At 37.0% G+C, this 24,986-nt stretch overlaps 1 protein-coding gene and 1 non-coding gene across 6 annotated transcripts in view; one reads left to right on the top strand and one right to left on the bottom strand.

The window, feature by feature from the left end:
• Positions 1–24,986, top strand: part of LOC105495270 (mediator complex subunit 13L) — a 317,806-nt gene that overhangs the window by 187,771 nt on the left and 105,049 nt on the right. The window lies entirely within an intron of this gene.
• LOC112429132 (U6 spliceosomal RNA) lies at positions 5,558–5,664 on the bottom strand. Its single transcript, XR_003021269.1, has one exon. It is a non-coding gene; the product is annotated as a U6 spliceosomal RNA (small nuclear RNA).

The raw sequence follows: 24,986 nt of genomic DNA on the forward strand, positions 1-24,986 counted from the left end.
CTAATTTAGGAGTTGGCCAGAGATTTGGGCAGTTTGTGTCTCTGATTCTCTTCCTTCCAGAATTTCTGTTCTAGCAGCGGTGGGCTCTTTAACTCAGTCCTCTGGTTCTTTGCCATTAAGACTCAAGGTGGGGTTTCTGTCAGTTTTAGCTATTGTGGTTCAGTCTGCCCTATGCTACAAACTGTTTAAAAAGGAGGGTGCAGGGGTAGGTGGACACTATCATGAGAATGAGGATGATTGATTCAGTGCCATTTCCTCCTTCTGGTGGTAAACTCTTGCCCCTCCCCCAGGATCTGCCTGCATTTCGTATCTCAGGTTTTTGCAGTTTTAAATATCTTCTTCAGAATTTATGGTTATTTTTTTAAAGGGAGTGTCGTGTTGGAGTGGAAGGAACTAGTTTGTACTACTGGGAGGGGAACCTGATATGTATTTTAGGATGTAAAACTTTGCGTACCATCCTTTGTCAAGGAGGGTATCATCTTTTAAAAAATGTATAGACATAAAAGATCTTTATTATATATTTTGAGTTAACATTTATATAAAACCTTTTCCTGATGCACTTTTAGTGTTCTATACAAATGTTTCTTAACAGCCCTTATGAACTTTTTTTGCAGAATGAGGTAGGATGATGAGAAATGAGACAGACCAGTAAGAGGAAGAAGGGTCTGGGAGGTGAGCAAACAAGGCTGAAAGGCAGATGATATGATTGTAAGGGGAATGGAGGCGATTGAGGGACGGCTGCCTGTGTGGTTCGTAGTGTGCTGTTAGTAAATGGGGTCCTTTCTTTGAAAAGTGTGATCACGCTTGGTAAAATTTTCTGACTGTGGCATCTGCGTAGCAACTTGGCACCAGGGGGAAAGCATTACAGATTAGAGTTAGATTTCAGAACATTTCTCTTTCAACAAGAATATTCATTTCTGAAAAGATGCTTAAGAATACAGTTTCATACTGTTGCTTTTGGTTGACTTTACATATTTTTTTCTAACATTTTTTTCCTCATTAGTTTAAGGAAGCAATTTAAAATGTTAATTAAAAAGATTATATGCATAAATTCTGTTAAACTTAAAATTACTCACCTTAAGCTTGCCTTTTTTGTAGATGAATCTTGTGGGATTGAATAAGATAGCATAAATGAAGTAGCTAATACAGAACCTAACATCTGGTTGTTGTGTAATGGTAGCTATTTGCCATTATTAGTGAAACTGGTGGTAGTAATATTTAGAAAAAAATAAGGATTTTTTTATGATTTTGGTAATTTCTTGTATTAGAGGAAGCTTGCCAAATATTTATGAATCAGTTTTTATTTACACAGTTTACATTAAATAAGGTAGGTATTTCTACTATAAATCTTTCTACATAAGGGCAGTATAAGAAATGTCATATCGTATACTGATTTTACCGCTAAAATAATGACATCAGCTATTTTCTAATTTTAAAGAAGTAGTCTTGCCAAATGTTTGAAATCACCATGATTTTGGTATGAATTTGAAAATATGGTATTTACTAGCATTGTGGTTCTGTTGCTATCCTTTTATGGAGTGAAAGGAAAAATTTTTGAAAATGTGTAATGTATATTATAACAGTATAACTATTTGTTGTGGAGTGTTAAAGGATATTATAAAAATAAAGCTTTTAAGTATGGTTTGTAGAAATTATTAGATCTATCTCTCAGAACCTGTCTATTAAGTGTGGCTGCATGCTTCATTTAGGATTTTATTAACAGTTGTATAAGATTGAAGTATAACAGCTTGATGTTTATGGTTAAAGAATATCATGGGCTGGGCACAGTGGCTCATGCCAGTAATCCTAGCACTTTGGGAGGCCGAGACAGGCAGATCACTTGAGGTCGGGAGTTTGAGACCAGCCTGACCAACATGGAGAAACTCCATCTCTACTAAAAATACAAAATTAGCTGGGTATGGTGGTGCATGCCTGTAATCCTAGCTACCTAGGAGGCTGAGGCAGAAGAATCGCTTGAACCCGGGAGGCGGAGGTTGCAGTGAGCCAAGATCGCACCGTTGCACTCCAGCCTGGGCAACAAGAGCGAAACTCCATCTCAAAAAAAAAAAAAGAAAAGAAAAAAAAATATCATGGAAAACTGAGTGCTAAATTAAAATACTAAATATTATGGAAACGGTGGAGCTGCCTCCTTGATAGAATGTCAGGTCTGTTGTTGTCTTCTACCTGCGTCTCTTGACTTATAGTTTCTTTTGTCTCAGATCACTCTGCCCTTGTATATACTTTGGTTAGACTACTTTTGGTGAAGCACTGTCCAACAGAAGAACATAATGTGTGTCAGTTGTGTAGGGATCGCCCAAGCATTGTCTAGCGTTTTTGCTCCCCAGCAGAAGCCATTTTATCCAGCCAGAGTTGCCCTTCACAATTCTAGCTTAGTCTAAACTCATTTTCTCTTTGCTCATATTCTCTCTCTCCCACTCACTCTGTCTTCCCTGGCAATTCAAGTTAAATTCCATCTCTCTTCTTGAGTTGCTCCCCTGAAATAACATTTCTAACTGTTTGTTGTGGCATTTTACATCTAAATTTATTAATAGCATGTTTATTCTGCTGTTCTTAATGTCGTGTGTGTGTGTGTGTGTGTGTGTGTGTGTGTGTGTGTGTGAGATTTTAGTCTTCTCTTGAATTCATACTATAGAAGATGAGAATTTAGTCTTTCTCCTTTCCCCATTCCTACATTACTCCTAAATTGAATCTTTAATATAGAATCATTTATTTTAGTTTCCAGTATACATCATAATTTTACCTTTTTTTCTAGTCAAGATCTATAATTCCCAGCACAAAAGGTATGATAGGTTGGGTTGAACTGAATAGTACATGCTTTTCCTTTGTAAATCTGTTTCATATGCTTTAGGATCAAAGTGGTAAATGAGGTTTGAAAAGTAATCTAACAAAACAAAAATTGAGTTATGTCATTAAAATAGAAATAGTGTCTTCACCATTCTTGATGTTAAAAGATGATCTTTTAAACTACATTTTATAGTTGGGTTAAGATCTTTTGATTCTTATAATAATTGGTTTCGTGTGGTTATTTGTCAGTGTTATTCATTATTGAGTGGTTTGAGCAATTGGGCTGTTTGTGACCCTTATTTTAGTATGAGTATTTTTTAATAGGAAGCCTACAGTACTGTTGGACTTTGTCCCCTGTCATGCTGGATTGTGAATTGCGATTCTTGTAGTAGAAATAGCCTCAACACATTTTGAGATCTTAAACGTGCTTCATATATAAAGTAGGAATTTGCACACAGAGGACCCTAGAGGGAACATTGTTAGGCAACATTTGAGGGATAATTATGTACTCCTGAAATTGAGTAGTATTGTTTATTTAGTGTTAACTGGTATTGAGAATGTAGAAAAATAAAGGGACATCACAGTATATGTAATTGAAAACAGTTGGCTAAAAGTATTTCCATGTTAACTGAGATTTTAAAAAAATGACTAGCTATATAGGGGGTACTTTTCACTAAAAGAAAATTGGGCTGTTGGCTGGTAAATTTTGGTATTTGTCCCTGTGATTTAAAACATCAATTTCAGTGTAGCATGTCATCTCCCCACCTTTATTTCTTCTTCTTTTTTTTTTTTTTTTTGGCGACAGAGTGCTGCTCTGTCACCCAGGCTGGAGGCTGGCGGCTCACTGCAACCTCCACCTCTTGGGTTCAATCAATTGTCCTGCTTCAGCCTCCTGAGTAGCTGGGATTACAGGTGCATGCCACCACGCCCGGCTAATTTTTATATTTTAGGATTTAAGCTTTATATCAGAAAATAGTTTACCTCTTCCACATAACTTTTTTTCTGCTAATGATTTGTTTTGTTCTTGAATAAATAGTATTTCTGGGCTTTAATTTCACTATTGAAAAAAATCACACTCAACTAGAATTCTTTAGTGAAAGAAACAAGACATTATGATTTCTCTTAACAATATGTGAAAACAGAAAAATTGGGATTGTATATACTTTTACGTTTTCAACTTTACCTGCAGCCCTTACCCCTTCTCTGAAAGCATATACTACTGACTTGAACACGTGAGTGTGCTCAAGTAGTAGAATGAATATGTACCGTCGTGCATTATTCCTTGATGATTTCAAGCATGTTTTGTGGGTTCAAAAAGGTAAGTTACCAAAGGACACTTTAATAGTGGAAAGGCTCACCCTTTTCCCCAACCCGAAGAACCACATGGTGCTAAAATTACCCAGTAAAAAATTGATAAAATCATTAAGTACATTTCAAACTAGAGGATTCTTCCTTTGAGGAATATTACACTGGTAAGTTTGAACATGGCTCAGTGTTTGAAGTACAATACAAGGTATGCTCTGTAGATGATGCCGAACCAAGAGTTCTGTATTTGTGCTTTGACTTGCTGTAAAATTCAAGCATTACATGTTTCAGAGCTCTTTTAATTCTTCTGGGTACATCATTGTGTAGTCTTCATTTGAGACATTGGCATCCTGTATATTTGATCTCCTTTAAGGAGGGGTGCAGTACCACCTGTAACTCCTTTAAACATGTCAGGCATTTTCAGAAGCAGTTGAAGGTACTGAGGGACCAAGTTGTAACTGAGGCTAGGGTGATGCCAGGTACAGGGAGGCAGAGGAACGGGCCAGTTGTCCTGATCCACACGATAAATACTCAGAATTCTACATTTTTAACTCAAGAATTATGACTTTTTGTACATGCAGCATTTTCAGGATGTGATGAACGTATGCATTATTACGAGTTTTCCTGGTGGACCTGAATTTGCCAACCAATAGCCTGCTCCTCTGAAAATAAATGGCAGACGTTTGTTGTGCAGATTTGTTTGTTTTTTCTCTTCCTTGAGGCATAGTCTCGCTCTGTCTTCCAGACTGAAGTGCAGTGATGCGATTTTGACTCACTGCAGCCTCCATACCGGGTTCAAATGATCCTTGTGCCTCAGCCTCCCAAGTAGCTGGGATTATAGGCATGTACCACCATGCCTGGCTAATTTTTGTATTTTTAGTAGACAAACAGTTTCACCAGATGGCCACGCTGGTCTCGAACTCCTGGCCTCAAGTGATCCACCCACCTCGGCCTCCCAAAGTGCTGGGATTACAGATACGAGCCACCACGCCTGGCCTGCACAAGATTAAATGAGATAATAGATGTAAATAACTGAATGAATGACTAGATAACTCTTTGAAAGCCTGTTTCATAAATTTTTCTTGGTTCTCATAGTACCTTATGCAGTTTTATGAGTCAGACCTATCAACTTGACAAAATGAAATGATCCTAATTTACGGATAGTAGTGTGTAACATTTTATTAATCCTTTTTCAAATCATTTGATGTTGTTTACATATATTCAGGTCTTTTGTTCTATAAATCATTCATTGAAAGCAGATGGTGGAACTTCCATAACATTCCCTCCTTTAGACCAAATGTTTTCAGAGGTTTGACTTTGGTCTTACATTCACATGTAGTTGTAAAGAGGCCTTTTGACTATTAGACCCACTACAAGTGTGGTAGTCCATTTTCAGTATTTCATGCATGATATGCAGTTCTCTTTATTTTTTTCTTTTTATAGTTTTAAAAATGTGGATTGCTTCATGAATTTGCATGTCATCGTTGTGCAGGGGCCATGTTGATCTTCTCTGTATGGTTCCAATTTTCGTGTATATGCTTCTGAAGCGAACAAGAGGAAGTTCTAAGTAGTGCTGAGCCAAGTATCTTTAATAAGATGAGAGAGCAACTCTGGGTAATAAAGGAGGCAGCCTAGGTGAAAAGCGACCCAGAAAGAAGTGGATCCAGAGTCAGTTATCAGATGTGGAAAGAAGCAAGTTCCTTACAAACCACCAACACTTCTAGATTTTTTTTCTCATTTGGATGGACATGATTCAGTACATATAGAGACATATTTACTCATTTGCTTTTTACTTTGCTCCCTCCTCACCTGTTCCTCATAAGTATACCCCCAAAGTGAAAGTTTTTCCCCTTCTTCTCCCTTGTTAGGCACATTTGTCACTTCTGTAGCTTCAAATGAAAAGAGTGATCTAGATAAGAATGTTTGACATGAAGTAAAAAAAAATTAGAAAGAATAAGTGGAAAATTGAGAGTAAAATAAGTTGTTATCTCTATATTTAGTTTACTGGCATAGTCTGTCATTGGAAGTAACTAATTATACAAATATTGCCATTTATTCTTTTGTCCTTAGCCCTCTATTTAATGAATAGTACTAAAATGTTTCTTTGGAGGGAATTTAATTCTATATCACTCCCTCATTCTTTTTTTAAAACTTGCATTAATAGCACTTTTTAAAAAAGAATGTGTTCATAGATCATCCCAAACATTTAAACAAGTCTATTGTGTATTTTTCTGATTATAAAAGGATCGAATATATTTATTATTTTTTTGAGACAGAGTTTCATTCTGCTGCCCAGGCTGGAGTGCAGTGGCAGGATGGCAGCTCACTGCAGTCTCAACTTCCTGGGCTCAGGTGATCCTCCCACCTCAGTCACCTTAGTAGCTGGGACTGTAGGCGCATGCCACCATGCCTGGCTAATTTTTGTATTTTTTGTAGAGACAGGGTCTCATGTTTCCTAGACGGGTCTCGAACTCAAGTGCCTTGGCCTTCCAGAGTGCTGGGATTACAGGTGTGTGCCACTGTGCCCAGCCTGAATATATTTATTAAATGGTAGAAAATATAGAAAACCATATAGACTTACAAGATAGTTGGATTATATTCTAACATATAGATATATCCACTATTTAAATACAGGAGTATGTATAGAATCTTTTTTTATGCCATACTTTGTATTTTCTTATATATACATTCCTCCAAAGTACTTGGTAATTAGTGAAATTTTAAAATTTTGGCTTTTAAAAATAGTTATTTCTAGATATACTAGAAAAGGACTTCAGCATTCTAAAGTACAGTTTACAAAAGGACAAAATTAGCATCCTAATGCAAATATAAAACATAATTGCCAAACATTTTTATAACTCATTAATTAGTGAGGGAACAGGTATGATGTTAGAAGCAGTTTAAGGAGCATTAGACTAGTTAGGACTTTATAGAAAATTTATAAAAGAATATAAGGATAGGCCAGGTGCGGTGGCTTAAGCCTCTAATCCCAGCACTTTGGGAGGCCGAGGTGGGTGGATCATGAGGTCAGGAGATTGAGACCATCCTGGCTAACATGGTGAAACCCCATCTCTACTAAAAATACAAAAAATTACCCGGGCGCTGTGGCGGGCACCTGTAGTCCCAGTTACTCCGGAGGCTGAGGCAGGAGAATGGCATGAACCTGGGAGGCGGAGCTTGCAGTGAGCCGAGATCGCGCCACTGCACTCCAGCCTGGGAGACAGAGTGAGACTCCGTCTCAAGAAAAAAAAAAGGAAAAATATGGATAAGATTGCTGAGTTAGTTACAAAAGTGGTTAATGTCCTGAGGACTGCAAGCCATAATGGGCGCGCTCTGTTTGTCAGGACAGAAACTGTTCCTGCTGGCCACAAATCTACAAGTTAATGTAAAACCTCACTAAATTTGTGACCTTTAAAGAACAGTGAAATGTGGATTGTGCAAAGTATGTTCCCTTAAACCAGAAGTTCCTAAACTTGATTGTTTTTATAGTGCCCTAGGAATACCTTTCATGGTATTCCTAGGCCAAAAGAAATACTTAACAGTCCTAGTTACTAAGTCCAAATAATAAGTATTTATGTACTGTTTAAGCAAATAATGCACATACTGCAATAAAACAATAAAATTTATTCTTAAATAGCTGCAGTTGCTTGTTAACAGGATGTGTATGCCTGTTGAGCACTGCACAACTCAAACCAAAGAATCAGGCTGGAAATCACTACTCTTGTTTTCTGTCTGCATTGATTTTACTTTGTATCACAGCTACCACCGAAAAACCAGTTTCACAAATATTTGACTTTATTGAAGGTAAATTAATACAGTCTAATATTGAAACTGTGAACTTGAGCTAGTAGTTTGCATGTTCTCTGACAGATGTTACTTTGTTTTCCTAAAAAATTTAGAATGTCCTTGTGGATCGCTTGAGCCCAGGAATTCGAGACCAGCCTAGGCAACATGGTAAAACCCTGTCTCTACAAAAAAAATACTAGTGTTAGCCATGATGGTACATGCTTGAAGTTCCAGCTACTTGGGGAGCTGAGGCAGGAGGATCACTTGAGCCCATGAGGTCAAGGCTGCAATAAGCCGTGATCCTGCCACTGCGCTCCAGCCTGGGTGACAGAGATCCTGCTGCAAAAAAATAAAATAAATAATAATAATAAAATGAAGAAAAAGACTGGGTGCAGCAACTCATGCTCGTAATCTGAGCCCTTTGGAAGGCCAAGGCATGAGGATCCCTTGATCCTACCCTTGATCCTAGGAGTTCGAGACCAGCCTGAGCAATATAATGGGCCCCCCCATCTCCACAAAAGGTTTAAAAAAAGTTAGCTGGGCATGGTGGTGTGTGCCTGTAGTCCCAGCTACTTGGGAGGCTGAGGTGGGAGGACTGCTTGAGCCTGGGAGATTTGAGGCTACCGTGAGCTGTAATTACACCGCTGCCAGTCTGGGTGACAGAGCGAGACCGTCTCAAAAAAACCCACCACCGCCACCAACAACACAAATAAAACTGAGAAAAGTTATGTCTGACTTTTAAAATAATAATAATAATAATAATAAACCCACTACATGTTAACATAAATGACTATATTTTAACTAAAATAACTATGTTTTGAAACAAAATGTGGTAAGAATAATGGCACTGTTTTTGCAGACTTCTTTAATATCTGGCTTAAGTGAATACAGCTGTGTTGTAGTCTTTTGCCATCACAATTCCATGTAGCCTCTGGAAAACTCCACTGTACACTTGGAGGAGGAGTGAAAAAGATTAATAATGTCTTGATGTCATTCTGAAATAGTTTTGACCTGCTTCCTACTTGGAGTGGCATTTTATAGTCTTTTTTAAACTTTTAGTCTTTTTTATTCTTTTTTTTTTTTTTTTTTCTTTTTCTTTGCTCTAGGATACATATCCTGAGATTTTATATTCTTAGACAATTTCAAAGTAGATGTGGTTTGTATGCATTTTACTTTTAGGAGGGGCGGGTGAACTTTTATTGTAATAAAGGACCAGATAATTAGTATTTTTGGCTTTATGGGGTACATGGGCTCTATCAAAACTAGTCAAGTCTCCCATTGTACTGAGAAAGCAGCCATAGATGATATGTAAGCAAATACGCATGGATTGTTCCAGTAAAGCTTTATTTACAAGAAATGGGTGGCAGGATGTAATTTGCTTTGGGGTTATAGTTTGCTGAACTCTGCTCTTAAGAGGGATATTAGCGTTAAGACAAATTAAGTAATTAGCTGAGAACCATGCCCCATCTACAAAGTCTAGGATCCTGGATTTAAATTCAGGCCTTTCTAGTTTCATTAGCACTATTTTTTCACAGTTATTTATTCTGCTTTCACTAATAATGTTTATAAATTATATGTAAAAATGATTATGAATTATAAAGTGTTAAAATAATTCATCTCTACAAAATTGCATAGAGGCTGGCATTTATAATTGCCCAAGAAATGATTGAATGTTTGAGTCTTTATCATAATAAATCCTATGCACAGAAGAGCATTTTAATTTTTGTTTTCTTTTTTTTTTTTTTTTGAGACAAAGTCTTACTCTGTCGCCAGGCTGGAGTGCAGTGGTGCGATCTCAGCTCACTGCAACTGCCAGCTCCCGGGTTCAAGCAACTCTTATGCCTCAGCCTCCCGAGTAGCTGGGACTACAGTTAGGTGCCACCATGTGTGGCTAATGTTTTGTATTTTTAGTAGAGACGGGGTTTTACCATCTTGGCCACGCTGGTCTTGAACTCCTGACCTCAAGTGATCCCCCCGCCTCAGCCTCCCAAAGTGTTGGGATTACAGGCGTGAGCCACAGCACCCGGCCAATTATTTAATTAATTTACTAAAATATGTATATGTAAAAAATGTTTTCCTTTCAATAAATAAGCTATTTTATTCTGTTTATCATTTGGAATTGAAAATACATGTATATGGTACAAAATTTAGCAGCATAAAATGGTATAGGGTGAGAAAGTAAGTCGTCTATATCCACTGCCTGGCCACCCAGTTTTCTTAGTGTTAAACCCTATTGCCAGTTCATTTCCATCCTTTCAGAGATTAGTCTGTGCGTATGTACACAAATGTGTATGTATATATTCCCTTTCTTATACAGATAGTATATCCAGTGGTATACATACTCTGCCCATTGTTCCATTCCTTTATTTTTACTTAATAGTTATGACATTCAGTCCGAGCATATGCATATATGACTGTCAACTGAAAGCAAGAAGATACTTTATATTTACTCTAAATACTTGTTCTACCTTATTTACTAATTTCCTAATATATGTGTTTTGTTATCTATATTCTGTGAGTAGCTCTTCTAACAGTAGTTTTTCACAAAGAAAAATGATCTTGCTTTGGCCATTAGTGGGCATGAGTAAAATAACTTTATGAAGTCCTGCCAAGGAACTCAGTATTATGAAGATAAGACATAAGCATTTAAAGCCATTAGAGGCAAGACACTGTTATAATTAGTATCTTGATCTGTTAAATAGATGGTAAGAAGGTGAAAACAGGTAGATACTGATATGGGCTCTAGTAAAGAAGAGATATTTATGAAGTTAAAGTTGATTTTGACAAGCCTGTAAGGTTTAGATGGCTTGGGTTGGAATCAAGAGGAGGGAAGCAGCAGTAAGAAGACACATGTCACTGTGGTGTCTCAAGGAAAGACTGCACTGACTGGAGAGGAAAATGCATGCTTAGCAGCTTTGGAAGATATGAAGAGGTTGCCCTGAAAATAGGACTCCTGAGACCCAGAGAGTAGCAGAGATATTATTTTATGTCCATTTGTGCTCTGCCCTTTGGGCTCAAGATGTATAAAAGATGGTGAATTGCTTTCGAGAATTGGCAGTAATGACTGAAAAATTGGGATAGTTGCTTGTTAAAATTGTGTGATTCCAGGGTTACAGATAAACATGGTCTTGATACTTAAAGATTAAAAAAAAAGCGTTAAAAAACCCTCAAAAACAAGCCTTCTTTTGAGGGCTTAGTTCAAACTTGTTACAGTATTATGGTGATTCATATATAACTTCTTCCAACTGCTCTTGACCCCTTGCTTTTGCAGAATTCATTAATGTGCCCTGGGACTGTTTTTAGTGAGTGCATTTTGTAGTTTTTGGGTTTTGTTTTGTTTGTAAGACAAAACCTTGCTCTGTCACCCAGGCTGGAGTGCAGTAGTGTGATGATAGCTCACTGCAGCCTCCAACTACTGGGCTCAAGCAGTCCTCCTGCCTCAGCCTCCTGAGTAACAGACTGCAGGTGTGTGCCACTGTGCCCAGCTAATTTGTGTATTTACTGTAGAGATAGAGTCCTACTATGTTGTCTAGGCCAGTGTTGAATTCCTGGTCTCAAGCAGTCCTCTGTCCTCAGCTTCCCAGTATGCTGGGATTACAGGCATGAGCCACCATGCTTGGCCTCCATTAAGTGTCTTTTGTATTACTTTATTTTGTCTCCTGCCAAGGATTTTAGCACTTAAAATCTTCCGTCTCCTATGGCTCATGTTATTTTTTTGAGGCTGGAGCGTATCTCACACTACTGCAGTTGAGAAACACCTGAAACCTATTATAGCATATTCTTTATGGTATTATCTGGTGCCACTGTAGCTTCTCTGGATGGATTCAATCACTTGGCATCTTCTTCAAACTTTAAGGGAAGGGGTTAGCAGAAAGGAAGTCTATTTCCTGGAGCTTGCAGGTCTAGATGTGTACCCACAAGACAAATTGAAATGGCAGGATCAAAAACTACAACGTGAAGATGTTCAGTAGCACAGCTTCAAGTTGGAAGGAAAAGGATCTATTATTTGTAAGTTAGGACTAGCATTTTTTGAGATACTATGCTGATAAATGGTTTACATAAATTATTTCCAGTGTTCACTGCATACCTGGTACTTTGTGTTATTTTCTTTGGTTTTACAGCTGAGGAAATGGAGTCCTAGGGAATCATATTACACAGATCTAGAAAGTGCTGAGAGCACATTTTAAAGGAGAAAGGCAGGATGTTTATGCAAACTACTTGTACAGTCTTTATGTGTTGTTAGCCCCCACAGTAGCCTTGTGAGATTAAGTGGTAGTAGTAGTGATACTCCTAATTTTAGTTAAAGGAATTGAGATACACGGGGATAAATAACTTGACCAAGGTCACACTGCAAAGGGGCAACTGCTAGAACAGTCTGATTCCAAGTTTCTTCTTGCACTTAATCTTAGCAAAGAAATAATAAATACCTCATTTCCCCCCAAAAATGAAAAAGGTAAGATACAGTGGTTTAATGTTAAGTGTGAAATATTAAAGAAGAAACAAAAAACAGTGGTCATTCATTTTTTTAGCCTCTGGGTTAGAAAGTTTAATGGCAAACAATGGACAAACTATTTGTGGAGACCAGACACTGTAGAGCCTTCTAGACTTTGAAGAAGATTCCTAATTCTGTTTTTGCTTTAAATGAACCTTGCTTGCACAGTAAAGCTTCAAGCAGGGTACTTAAATACATATTTAGGAAGAAGAAAATGGTTTCCATCCTTACACATTCTCCGAATTTATATGCAGTGGTCTGCATACTTGCTCTAAGAGGCTAAGCTGGATGCTATTCTGTCAAGGGCTCCCTTGTGGTAGTCACATGGTCTGTGCCTTCCTTTAGAGCTGCCAAAGTGAAAATTTTTAGTATAGTCAGGTGTCTCCAATCAATTTGAATCTTAGGGTCAAAAGAATAGAGAACAGGAGTATGGAGTGGTTAGGCTTTCTGTCTGCCTCTTGAACGTTTGCCTAGATATTCAGTGACTGGTGCTTAATAGTAAATTAGAAGATACAATTTTTTGGAGGACAGATACTTTTTTTGTAACATTTAGCCAAACTTAGAGTTATGGAAGAAAAAAGGTGTCATTTTTTCCCCCCTCCTTTATTCATTTTGTCTATTAGGTGACATAAAAGAAAAAGTATTCTTTTAAAACTTAAAAATTGGGCATATTTTAAATGTTAAAGAAGACTTTGAGTTTTTTGTTGTTGTTTTGAGGCAGAGTCTCACGCTGTCATCCAGGCTGGAGTGCAGTGGCAAGATCTTGGCTCACTGCAACATCTGCTTCCTGGGTTCAAGCAGTTCTCCTGCCTTGGCCTCCTGAGTGGCTGGGACTATAGACTTGCACCACCACGCCCGGCTAATTTTTGTATTTTTAGTAGAGACGGGGTTTTGCCATGTTGGCCAGGTTGGTCTTGAACTCCTGACCTCAACTGATCTCCTCACCTTGGCTTCCCAAAGTGCTGGGATTACAGGCATGAGTCACTGCTCCCAGCCAGACTTCAAGTTTTAATGTTTAACAGTATGTTTTATTTAAGGTATGTGATTGGGGAGAAAACTGCAATAAATACATATTAATAATAAATCGCAAGAAAGTGGCTTTGATAACCACATGACCCTGTTAGCAGTCACATAAAGCTGTGAAGAAAAATGCAATCATGCATCTTATTCTTCTCTGATACAGGATGAATGAATCTTAAGTGGAAAAGAGTAATTTCATGCATTCAGATCCATCATTAGGGAGATAAGTAATTGAATTAGTATTTAGAAAAAGAAGGTATGATCCATCACTCAATTAGGAAACAGAAGATAGTATCATCTCATAATCCCTACCAGAGGTGTAATTTATGTGATTTAGAAGATTTCAAAAATTTAATTACTGACATATGTTTGGAAAGCATTCTGATAAAATCACCTCAGGTCAAGGGCTGAACATATGTTTATTTACCTTCCTCAATAATAGATTTTGGATTTTCACCAAGTTTATCTTTTATTTCTTCTCTCCTTTCGCAAATTAAACATTTCCAGAACTCTGATAGTTTTTTTTTTACTATAAATTATTTTGATTATAGAGAAATTAATTTCTACACTCTTACATTCATTTAGTTCTTGTTCTTCTTTTAGTGTTTGATGAATGCACTGAACAATTGAATGAGAGAATAGTAACCTAAGACCAATTAATATAACATCGAGTCCAGTGGGATGGTGACAGCAGTGTAGTTTCATTCTTGTTTTCATAAGAGAGAATGTTGGAACTTGTATAGACTTCCCAAGCTTATATAGATGTCCCAAGCTTACAGAGCTAACTGAGCCAGACTAGAAGTCTTTTCTCTCCTTTTCTAGTCCAGTAGAAAGAACTTTCTGCTATATTGCATTGCCTTCCATGATTTAAGTACTTTTTAAAAAAAAAATTAGAGTTGAAAAATTATAAAAATAATACATACCCATGAAAGAATTAGGCAGTGTAAGAGACTGCACGTTGAGAAACAGAAGTCCCATTCTTTACCTTCTGTTTCCCCTTTTCACCAGACATACTCACAATGAATGGTCTCTAATATATTCTTTCAGAATATTCTTCTATTTTATCCATATACAAGTAATTTTACTCATAATCTACCATAATATTAAGCAGACTTAAATACTTTTAATTTTAATTCAAATTCCTAGTATCCAAGTGTGGACTTTCAAATGACTCAATGCTATTTTTTTAACAAATGAACCTAATTTGTTTTGTTACTGGTGTTGGAAGGACTTGTGACGTAAGATTGCCCATCTATAATAAGAAAGAAGTTGAATGATTTGCATAAAGCACCACAGTATTTAATTTACTAAGTGATTCCAGCGCTTGGATTTCTGTTCTTCCCACAAATCTGTACTGCCTCTTAGTTAATTTTATAGACTTAAAAGTGAACTTGTGGGTCTGGCATGGTGGCTTACAAGAAGTTCGAGACCAGCCTGGCCAACATGGTGAAACCCTGTCCCTACTAAAAATACAAAAATTAGCTGGGCGTGGTGGCAGGTGCCTATGATCCCAGCTACTCAGGAGGTTGAGGCAGGAGAATTGCTTGAACCTGGGAGGCGGATGTTGCAGTGAGCCGAGATCACGCCACTGCACTCCAACCTGTGTGGCAGTGCGAGACTCCATCTGCCCCCCCGCCAAAAAAACAAAAAAACTGTGTATTGTAAACAGGCATGTTTCATATGTATACTAAATAAGTCTCTTTACAAAATTCAGTTTGTGAACTAATACACAGCACATAGCAGGCACGTGAATATTTGGATTGAAATTAGTCTAATCCTTTTCCATTGTTCATCAAGAAAACAAGGGGTTTGGACCATTTCATTTTAAAGGACCTTCCCACAATAAATGCCTGTGATTTTTAGTTTCATGCTGTCATCAGACAATCCAAGAATCAAACTGTTTTATCTTTAGACTCAAAAAACAATTGCGTTCAGTGGCTGGTCCTGATTGTATTTCCCTACAGGCCTGTGTCTACTTGTGTACTGCGTTATTTGGTAAACTACAGTGCCAGGTTTCCTATTAATCCTTTTCTCCAGTTGCTTGTTACAGTTAAAGGGAAGTTTTACAAATGCGGGAAGTTGCAAAATGGAGCCGGGATTGTTTAGGCAACATCCAGTGTGAATAAAAATCTAATCCCATGCATTTCAAATCAGATCACAACTTCTGTATCCTTCAGTGAGCTAATTTATGAGCCTGTAGTACTTATACCAGGGTAGTATGGCTGGAAATGGGGATATGGAGCAGAAAGGGAATTTAAGTAGTGGTGTTGGTGTTGTAATAGTAGTTTTAAGGAGTTAGAGCATGGCCCATATAAAATAATGTTTACTGGCCCAGACTGGGTCTGACTCTGCACATCACCTTGACATAAAATGTAATTTAGTATGCTAATCAGTTTTGGCACATATACATATGTAATGTTTCTGGAAACTCCATGGTTTTATAAAATTCCTCTTAAGTAATGCTTGTTTTGTTTAATCACTAATCACATAATATGATGAAAATATTCCTTGAGGCTTGTCACTGTAGTTGAATGTAGTGCATAAAGGGTCTTTAACAAGAGTATCTGTAGAATGAGAAGCCTGCTTGTTCTTTAGATGGCAAATAAAAACACTTGCTTAGAAAACCATTTAAGCATATAATAAAAACTAGTTCCAGCTTGATTAACATTAAATCAAATAAAGTGTAGAAGCTGAACTTTTTCAAGTTAAATTGCCTGAGATATAAGGAGCTATTTCTCCAGACTGATTCTGAACTCTTGAGTTACCACCGTATTGGAGTGCTTTTTACTAATCTGATTGATTTGAGCTCACTCATGATTGAAAATGACAATAAAAGATGTTTAAAGGATCATTTGAAACATTAAGTGTTAATTGTTACTAGTTAGAACATTGAAAGGTGCAGAAATAGCCTTATCTGCCCTATAAATTAGAGTAAAACAGTATTAAATCCGCCTTTAGTTTCGATGGTAGGACCTAGAAAGAGTTTATAATACTATCAGTGTTTGCCAATTGAACAGGGCTTGAGGGGAAGAGAGAAAGGGGCAATTTACTTGATTACTTTGTATTTTCCTTGCCTTTTATTGGCTGATGCTCGGCTTAGATTTTGAGATTGGCCTTCGGGAACAGGGGCAAAAGGAATGCTGATATAAGGTGTTGAAAGCATAGAGGTCTTCTAAATAGGTGTTAATGTAAATAGGTGCTAATGTAAATAGGTGTTAATATAAATAGTATTGGTTCTCCCTGAAAGTCTGTTTTCATAAGAGTGTTCCATATTTAGAAGCTAAAACATGTTATGCTTGGGTAATGCCTATTGAGTGATTTGGCCTTATCTGTACTGTGGAAGAGAATGAACTTTAATTCCAAGTTTTGTCATTAATTAGTAATCAGTTTGTAAACATATGACTCATTTTATAAAGTTGAAATTTTAAAAAACATTTAATTTGAATTCAGTCAAACATCATCTGACTGAACTTAGTTTACGTTAAGCATAAGAAGTGGAGTGGGTGCGGTGGCTCGTACCTGTAATCCCTGCACTTTGGGAGGCCGAGGTGGGCGGATCACCTGAGGTCTGGAGTTTGGGACCAGCCTGACCAACGCGGAGAAACCCTGTCTCTACTAAAAATACAAAATTAGCCAGGCATGGTGGTGCATGCCTGTAATCCCAGCTACTCGGGGGGCTGAGACAGGAGAATCACTTGAACCCGGGAGGCGGAGGTTGTGGTGAGCCGAAATTGCACCATTGCACTCCAGCCTGGGCAACAAGAGCAAAACTGTCTCAAAACCAAACCAACAACAATAAAAGCAAGTGGAGAAAATTATTTATTATTTTAAAACAATTTTATGTGGAGTTAATGTTTCACCTGTTTGAATCACATTTCTTTTTTGAAACTCCTTGACTGATTATTTCGGTTCATGAAATTTCATCTATTTCCAAAATTAAAATAAAGAAGTCATTTATTTGTAAAATTTAATGTCTCAAACTGCGTTGAAAAGTAAAGCTGATACTGAACTGCTGGTGGTGATGTTGTCTTCTCTGTATCCTGGTATATTTCAGTGTCTTCAATGAACATTTATTACTTTATTAAAAAATACTGATTTTTTGAAAAGAAATTAGTAAATTTTATTCTCTTCTGAATCTTTATATTAAAGTACACTTGACTATTTTCTTTCAAAAATTAATATCAGTAGTTTGTAATTGAAATTGAGTGCTACATATTGAGAGGACCAAAATATTAGCTGCCAATTATTGGTAACATTCACTTAACAATGTCAAGAGAAAATCTAGGCACTCATGCTGGGAAAACAGTGATTTTTGAACTTGGAATATTGATGATTTCTTCTAAATTCCTAAAGTGCTGGCATTAATTTGTATCTTTAAAGATTTCTGTGCCATGTAAATTTAATCTAGATGTACTTATATACTTTATATGCTGTCTCAGTCAAGACCATCTTTAAGGGCCTCTAGGGTGCGGTATGCTTATATATTATTTTTGGCGTTGTGTGGTTTCTCATCATTCTCATCATTATGTTAGGTGCCAGGCAAGTGTTTTAGATCCTATGAGAAGCATCTTAGTGTGGTGCTAAAGAGCCTGAACTTTGAGGCCAGACTGCCTGGATTCATATCTTGACTTTGCTGCTTTGTACCTTAGAGAAGTAAAAGTTATTTAACCTCTCTGTTTTAGTTCATCTGTAAAAGAGAAAATTTAGGATTATGGAGATGAAATGAGTTAATATTAAAAAGTGCTTAGGAGAGTGCCTTGACCTCGTTCATGTGTATCTGCTAATTAAATACCTCACTTAATCCTCCTAACAGCCTTGAGAGGTAAATGATAGCATTCCCATTTTACAGATGTTAAAAGTAAAGCTCAGAGAGATTATGTGACTTGCTAAAAGGTCAGATAGCTATTAATGTGGATTTGGGATTTAAATTCTGGACTTTCGGACTCCAAAATGTGTGTTGGGATTACAGTTAGTTGCCTGTCTTATAATAGCTCCTGCCCTTGGACATGACCCCTGGCAGTTACTTTATCTCTTTTAGCCCTTAATGAATCATGCCAAGAGTGAGAGATACTTACACTTTATAAAACTTGAATGTAATTATAACTGCATTTTGGTGGTTCCATTAAAAATTTTTAAGAAGTACTCGAAAACCAGCAGTACAAATTGAGTACTCTTTATCCAAAATGCTTGGGACCAGGAGTGTTTCAAATTTTGGATTTTTTTGGATTTTGAAATATTTGCAGATATATAATGAGGTATCTTGGGAATGTGACCCAAGTCTAAACATGAAATTCATTTGCGTTTCCTATACATCTTATGCACGTATCCTGGAGGTAGTTTTATACAATATTTTTAGTGATTTTTGTGCATGAAACAGTTTCAGCTGTTTTGGTAATGACCCATTATGTGACAGCAAGTGTGGAATTTTTCATTCATGGTATTATGTTGGTGCTCACAAAGTTTTGGATTTTGGACCATTTTGAATTTGGAATGCACTAAAGAGAAAAGCAATAGATTGGTCATGGTAAATATATCAAATACTATATTCACAAAATACTACAAATGAACACATTCATTAGACCCTAATCTTCTGTGCAAGTAATTGATAGCTAAACCATCAGTACCAAAGACGACTCAGTTTCAACCAGTCTTTACAAGAAACTTTATTAGAAAAGCATTCATCTGCCTAATACTTAAAAGAAGTGCAAAGGAAAACAAATGGGAAGTACAAATAAACTTTATTAATGAAGCAAAAATAAATAAAATGAGAAAACCAACGGTTGGTGATACTTAAAGTTGCCTACATGCTTACCCATTGTTAATACATGTCACTAAATCTCATCTTCCTGAACAGTGACACGTGAAGGGAGTTGGCTAAGCAGCATCTACTAGGGAGATGGACAAAAGTTAGAGTTATTCTTAATGGGAAGTGAGTTCAGCCAGCCAATGAGTCTCGGTTCCACGTATCATCTTTAATAGGGCTGCTCAGGATTCTTTTGGCATTATCTTCCATTTCTATTCTTGTTTCTGGCATGTAGACTTTGCTTTTATGGGCTGTTGTGGGGAGAAGATGTCCACATTGAATGAGACAGAGGCTCTGCGTTTCTTGGGGCATGAGTTTTCCCAGACATTTAAAGGGAGGCAGTGTCTTTTTCATTCTCATGGCACTCAGTAATGACATTAGTGCTGCATTCTCTTGACTACTTTCACTCTTGTATCCAGTTCATTCCCCAGGTTATAACCAGAGTTCTCAAGTTTTGAACTTTAAGTTAGGGACACACATCCAGCCCCCCAAATTAAATGCTTATAGTTTGGAAACATACATTCTTTTCATGTGAACCACCATGAGCACATTAAAAGCGATGCCAGTGGTAGTGTATGGTAGTACACAACAAGAACAGACAGGTATTATTTCAGGTTAGAATCTTGACAGTTTCAGGGAGAGTACAGACTGGAGTCCTTAAAATGTATATTAAGAGTTCAAATTTAAAACACTGACATTCTGAAAAGCACGTGTAGAAAGTCAATTCAAGTTAGTAGATGGAATTCAGATTTCTTATTCTGAGCGTAGCTGTTGCCAATCCTAGGGCAATAAACAGAGGCAGCAGAGGTCAGAAAACACATACATAGGCCAGTTATTCTACTGTCCTGTTTCCCACAAGTGGTGTCAAGATTTTTGCCATCCATACTTTGGTTTGTGCCCAATAATCCTTTAGTTGATCATTTTGGAAATCTTAAACAATGTATCAGGAGTGTTTGTGTTTAAGAAAGAAGTGGTAGTGCTTGATAAATGATAGTTAGCAAAATATGTAGCCTTACAGATCATATTATCAGTAAATTTGTATTTAATTGGTATTTGTTTTAAAAGCACTTATTAAGAAAACTGTCCTGTTGAAATCAGCCTTGCTGTTGTGGAGATTCTTCTGGCCTGTGTTGTTCACAGTGTGCTTTGTTGTTCCATTGGTACTGTCAGCTGTCAGATGCATCTGAGGCTGATTACAGCAGGCACATAGAACTTTCCAGTGCTAGATTAATGAAGAGCCCCTGTACCCTGAACCTTAGGTTGGATAAAGAGGCCAGTATGTTTGCTCATTGTTGGTGCGTTCCCTGTATTTATCTTTACTCAAATCTATAAGCAAAAATGGGCTTTGGTCTGAGGGTTCATACTCTCTGTCAGAAATTGTGGTACCTAAAAGTGACTTAAGTGAATTAGACTGGTTAAAGTCAAACCCTTTCACATACCATCTTTCTGGCTAGCACTTTGGATAATCTAATGTGATTAAACAGATGAAGTAAGTTGCCATGAATAATCTCTTTGTTGTCCTTTATTGAGTCTTGTTGGGTTCTGAACATTTGCTACAAGCTGTGTATATGCACTTACTCACAGTTCATCCTTATTTTCATTCTGTGAAGTAAGGATTGTTATGTTTATTTTATAGATGAGAATACGCAAGTGTCTGGTGTTTAATAGTGACTGGCATAGATAACCATGCTACAAGTCCAAGTTGGTCTGACTCTAAAATCTATGCCTTTCACTCCTATAGCATCATTACTCTAATGAATAACTTTGTGGGAATACTTTATAAGAAATATTTGTTTCATGCTTTTTTGCTTGTTTTGTCAGGTTTATCACAGATGTTGATATCCAATATATAATAAATGTAATAGGGGAGATGAGGCATCTGCTTTTCAGTAGCATTATATTGAGATCTAACATATACCATTGTACTTATTTCATCCTATATTCTGATTGAGGATCCCAAAACTGTTGTGCAAAAGGTCTCTTAAAGTGCAGGGAGAAGAATATTAGAATCCCTGTGTCTCTTGTTTGTTTCCTTTGAAAATTCCAATGTTGTATATGCTTTATAACATATATAATACATCAGTCAAATACCATACTTCATTGGCTCTAATAGTTGATGTATTTCTTAGATTGAATGAAATACAGAGGTACACATAGAAAATTACAGAAACAAATATACAAATATTATGGATGTGTTTTTTAATTGATAGGAGTGTTTAATAAAATAGTTTTCACAGGTTTCATTTTCTCTGTTTATAATTCTCTTAGAGCTTTTTTTCATCTCTTGTTGATTGTTTTTGAATGTGTGTCAGTGTATTTCCAGTGTTGCATGGTTCAGTTTGTCCTCCACAATTGTTTCCACTTGCAAAAACATTCATCATTTTCTCATCACCTTCAGTTGTTAAAATCTCTTACTTTGTTGTGGTTGGTTATACGTTTCTTATTTGTAATGCTTTTGTTTGTTAAACTTAATAGAGTCAGTTATTTAAAACTTCATGAAACTAAGCATGAACCTGTCCAACGGTAGAAGGTGAAGTAGCAGGTGGTGTTGGAATGGCTGCCTGTGACTGCTTTCGCCATCTGTTGGTAGCTGGTAGAGTGATGTGCTTTTGCTCTAGAGGTTTTTCTTTCTTTATTATACAATTTTGAAAGTTGAAAATTCACAAGTTAGGGGTCCTCTGTTTTTTGTTACAGATAAAAAGCTCTTATGAGATTCTGTAATTAAATGTAAAGTTCTCACATTGTTTATAATCATAGTTTTACAGGATTCTCATACTTTGAAAAATTTAACACTATAGAAGTATATATTAGATTGGTGCAAAAGTAGTTGTGGTTCTTGACATTGAAAGTAAATAAAATTCTCACATAATACCTTAAAGTAGCACAATAATGAACTTTGGGTAATCTTTAGAAGAACATATGACATTTAACAGCATTTTTCAAGCAAGGCTAAAAATATGAGTCCAGTTTCATTCTCTTAATCCCGTGAAAATGAATCACTCATTCTTGCTGTTTACCTGTACAAGGTGTGATACAAATGAGTTTTCTTGCATAGAAAGTAAGTTGTTTTCTTCGCTCATAGGCCACATTAAAGAAATATCACTCTTTATTTTTGTCTTAGCAAGCATCCTCGTTGAAAAATATTAATGTTCCTCTCAATGAAAACTGTTGACCTTTTTTACTTTTGTGTGTCCAGAGTGCACAGGCTTTTCACTGTAGCTGCTCCTCAGTCTTATTATTTAGAAGAAAATGGAACTCTGTGTGTGTGTGGTTGTGTGTGTGTGTGTGTGTGTGTGTGTGTGTATGAGAGAGAGAAAGAGTCAAAGACTGAATATGACTTGATAGCTTTTACAAATCCATTTACAATCTATCACCCTTGTCCTACTTGTGCATTTACACACAGATTCTGCAGAGTTACGTGCTTCTATAGCTGCTTACACATGGGAGAGCGCTCTACTTAAGCAGGAAAACAACAACTGATGTACTGTTTTCTTTACTGCATTTGTCCACTGCTGCAGTAGAGCAGCTGTCATTGTTTTGCACAGTTCTGTTTTTCTTCCAAAACTGCCTGTGGCAATTTGTACTAATTCTTTATTACCCAAGGGTTTTGCAAGCAATAAAATAATGTATGTGACTACTTAATGGCCTAATATGATTCCCTTTTCAGAGAAACAGCAAAGTAGAAGACTTCTTTCACTTTTCCTCTTCGCTGACCGTGCAGTATTAGGCCTCTTGGGACATGTCTTTTGATGTGCTGCCAGAATACAGAAGGAGATCTTACTGTATTGCAATCATATTTTCTTCAGAATCTTACATACTGTTTATAAATAAAGCTCACATCTGGTCGGAAGGAATATTAAATGGTCTACATGTAATCTTGCCTTGGAGGGAAATTTACTAATGTGATACCTCATATTTAACATAATTTCTTCAAATTATCTTCAGATCATATTGTGAAAAATCAGTATGACACTGTGATGGTGAAAGTGAAGTGGTAAGATACTTTTCTTTATTTTTGCCATCTATTTATTATACTCAGCGTATATATGCGTGTGTGTGTGTGTATTTTGCCATCTTCCCAGTTCTTAAGAGCATACCATACATGTAAATAGTATTTTCAGACACATATACACACACGTACGCACTGCATAATGACACCTCAGCCTACTATGGACTGCATATATGACAGTAGTCCCAAAAGATTATGATGGAGCATATGTAGAAACCTGATGTATGGCACTTGATACTGGCATTGCAGATCAAGTAAGAGAAATGATTAATATTTAATAATGGTGCTGGGACATTTGATTTTACCTATAAAATTTTTATATGAATAAAATATATACCATCTAGGTTTGTCTAGGTACACTCCATTTGTACAGCAGTGGAATCACCTAGTGATGCTTTTCTTAAAAGGTACTTTCATTGTTGCTTGTCTGTATATACATATAGACACATATATTTATTTTAAAGCCTACTGTATATGGTACACATTGTGCTGGATGCTGGGGATGTAACAGTGGACAAAATTGGGGCCCTTGTCCTCACACCATTTATAGTTGAGTAGTGCTCTTCAATGTGGAGATCAGGTGCATAAATGGTGTGATGAGTCTCAGTGCTGTACCAGTGTCAGATGGAAGAGCTGTAAGGAGAAGAATCTGCTCTTTGGCAGTATAGTACCATAGAAGGCTCAGTTGCTTTGTTGTGTGTTTAAGCAATTTTCCTTGTCTGCCGTCACCAAAGTAGTTCACTGTTAGACTTGCTGAGTATTAGTGAGACCCTGGGGAGTCCCTTCTCCAGCTGAGACATCAAGTAAGCTGTTGTCAAAGCTTCTTGCCTTCCCGGCCATGCTTTCTTCCCCAAGCATCTGGAGCCCCAGATTCTAAATTTTTTAGGAACACAGAAGCTTAATCAAATTGACCTCTTTTCATAAGAAATAAGTACAGCTGGCCCTCCGTATCTGTGGGTTCTGCACCCAAGGATTCAACCAACCACAGATTGAAAATATTTTTAAAAAGTACTCTGTACATACTTGACTGGCTGTGTCTGAGTATGTACAGACTTTTTTCTTGTAATTATTCCCCAAATAATACAGTCTATTTACATAGCATTTACATTGTATTCAGTATTGTGAGTAATTTAGAGATGATTTGAAGTATGCAGGGGAATATGTGTAGGTCATATGCAAATACTAGACTTTTTTTTTAGAGATGGGGTCTTGCTGTGTCATCCAGGCTGGAGTGCAGTGGCACATTCATGGCTCACTGCAGACTCAACCTCAAGGTTCAAGTGATCCTCCTACCTCAGCCTCCTAAGTAGCTGGGACTACAGGCATGTGCCACCACACCTGACTAATTTTTTTTTTTAATTTTTTTATAAAGATGTGGTTTTGCCACATTGCCCAGGCTGGTCTCCAACTCCTAGAGTCAAGCAATCTGGCCACCTCACCATCTCAAAGTGCTGGGATTATAGGCATGAACCACTGTGCCCAGTGCAGACCATTTTATATAAGGCACTGAAGCGTCTGGATTTTGGTATCCATGGGGGGCCCTAGAACCAGTCCCCCATAGATACAATGGGATGACTGTACCACTGTTTATATTTTTGTGTTAGTAATGTCACAACAATACCATAGTTAATGATACTAAGTATTAGAAAACAAGGTGTGTATTTTGATAAACAGGTTTTTTTTTTCCTTGGAGGTTGTGGTGGTTTAAAAACATTTTTGCCTGATTAGTCTTAGGGCTTATAATAACCGTTTATCGAGGTCAGTGA

Source organism: Macaca nemestrina, chromosome 10, assembly GCF_043159975.1.
Source record: "Macaca nemestrina isolate mMacNem1 chromosome 10, mMacNem.hap1, whole genome shotgun sequence".
NCBI lineage: Eukaryota > Metazoa > Chordata > Mammalia > Primates > Cercopithecidae > Macaca > Macaca nemestrina.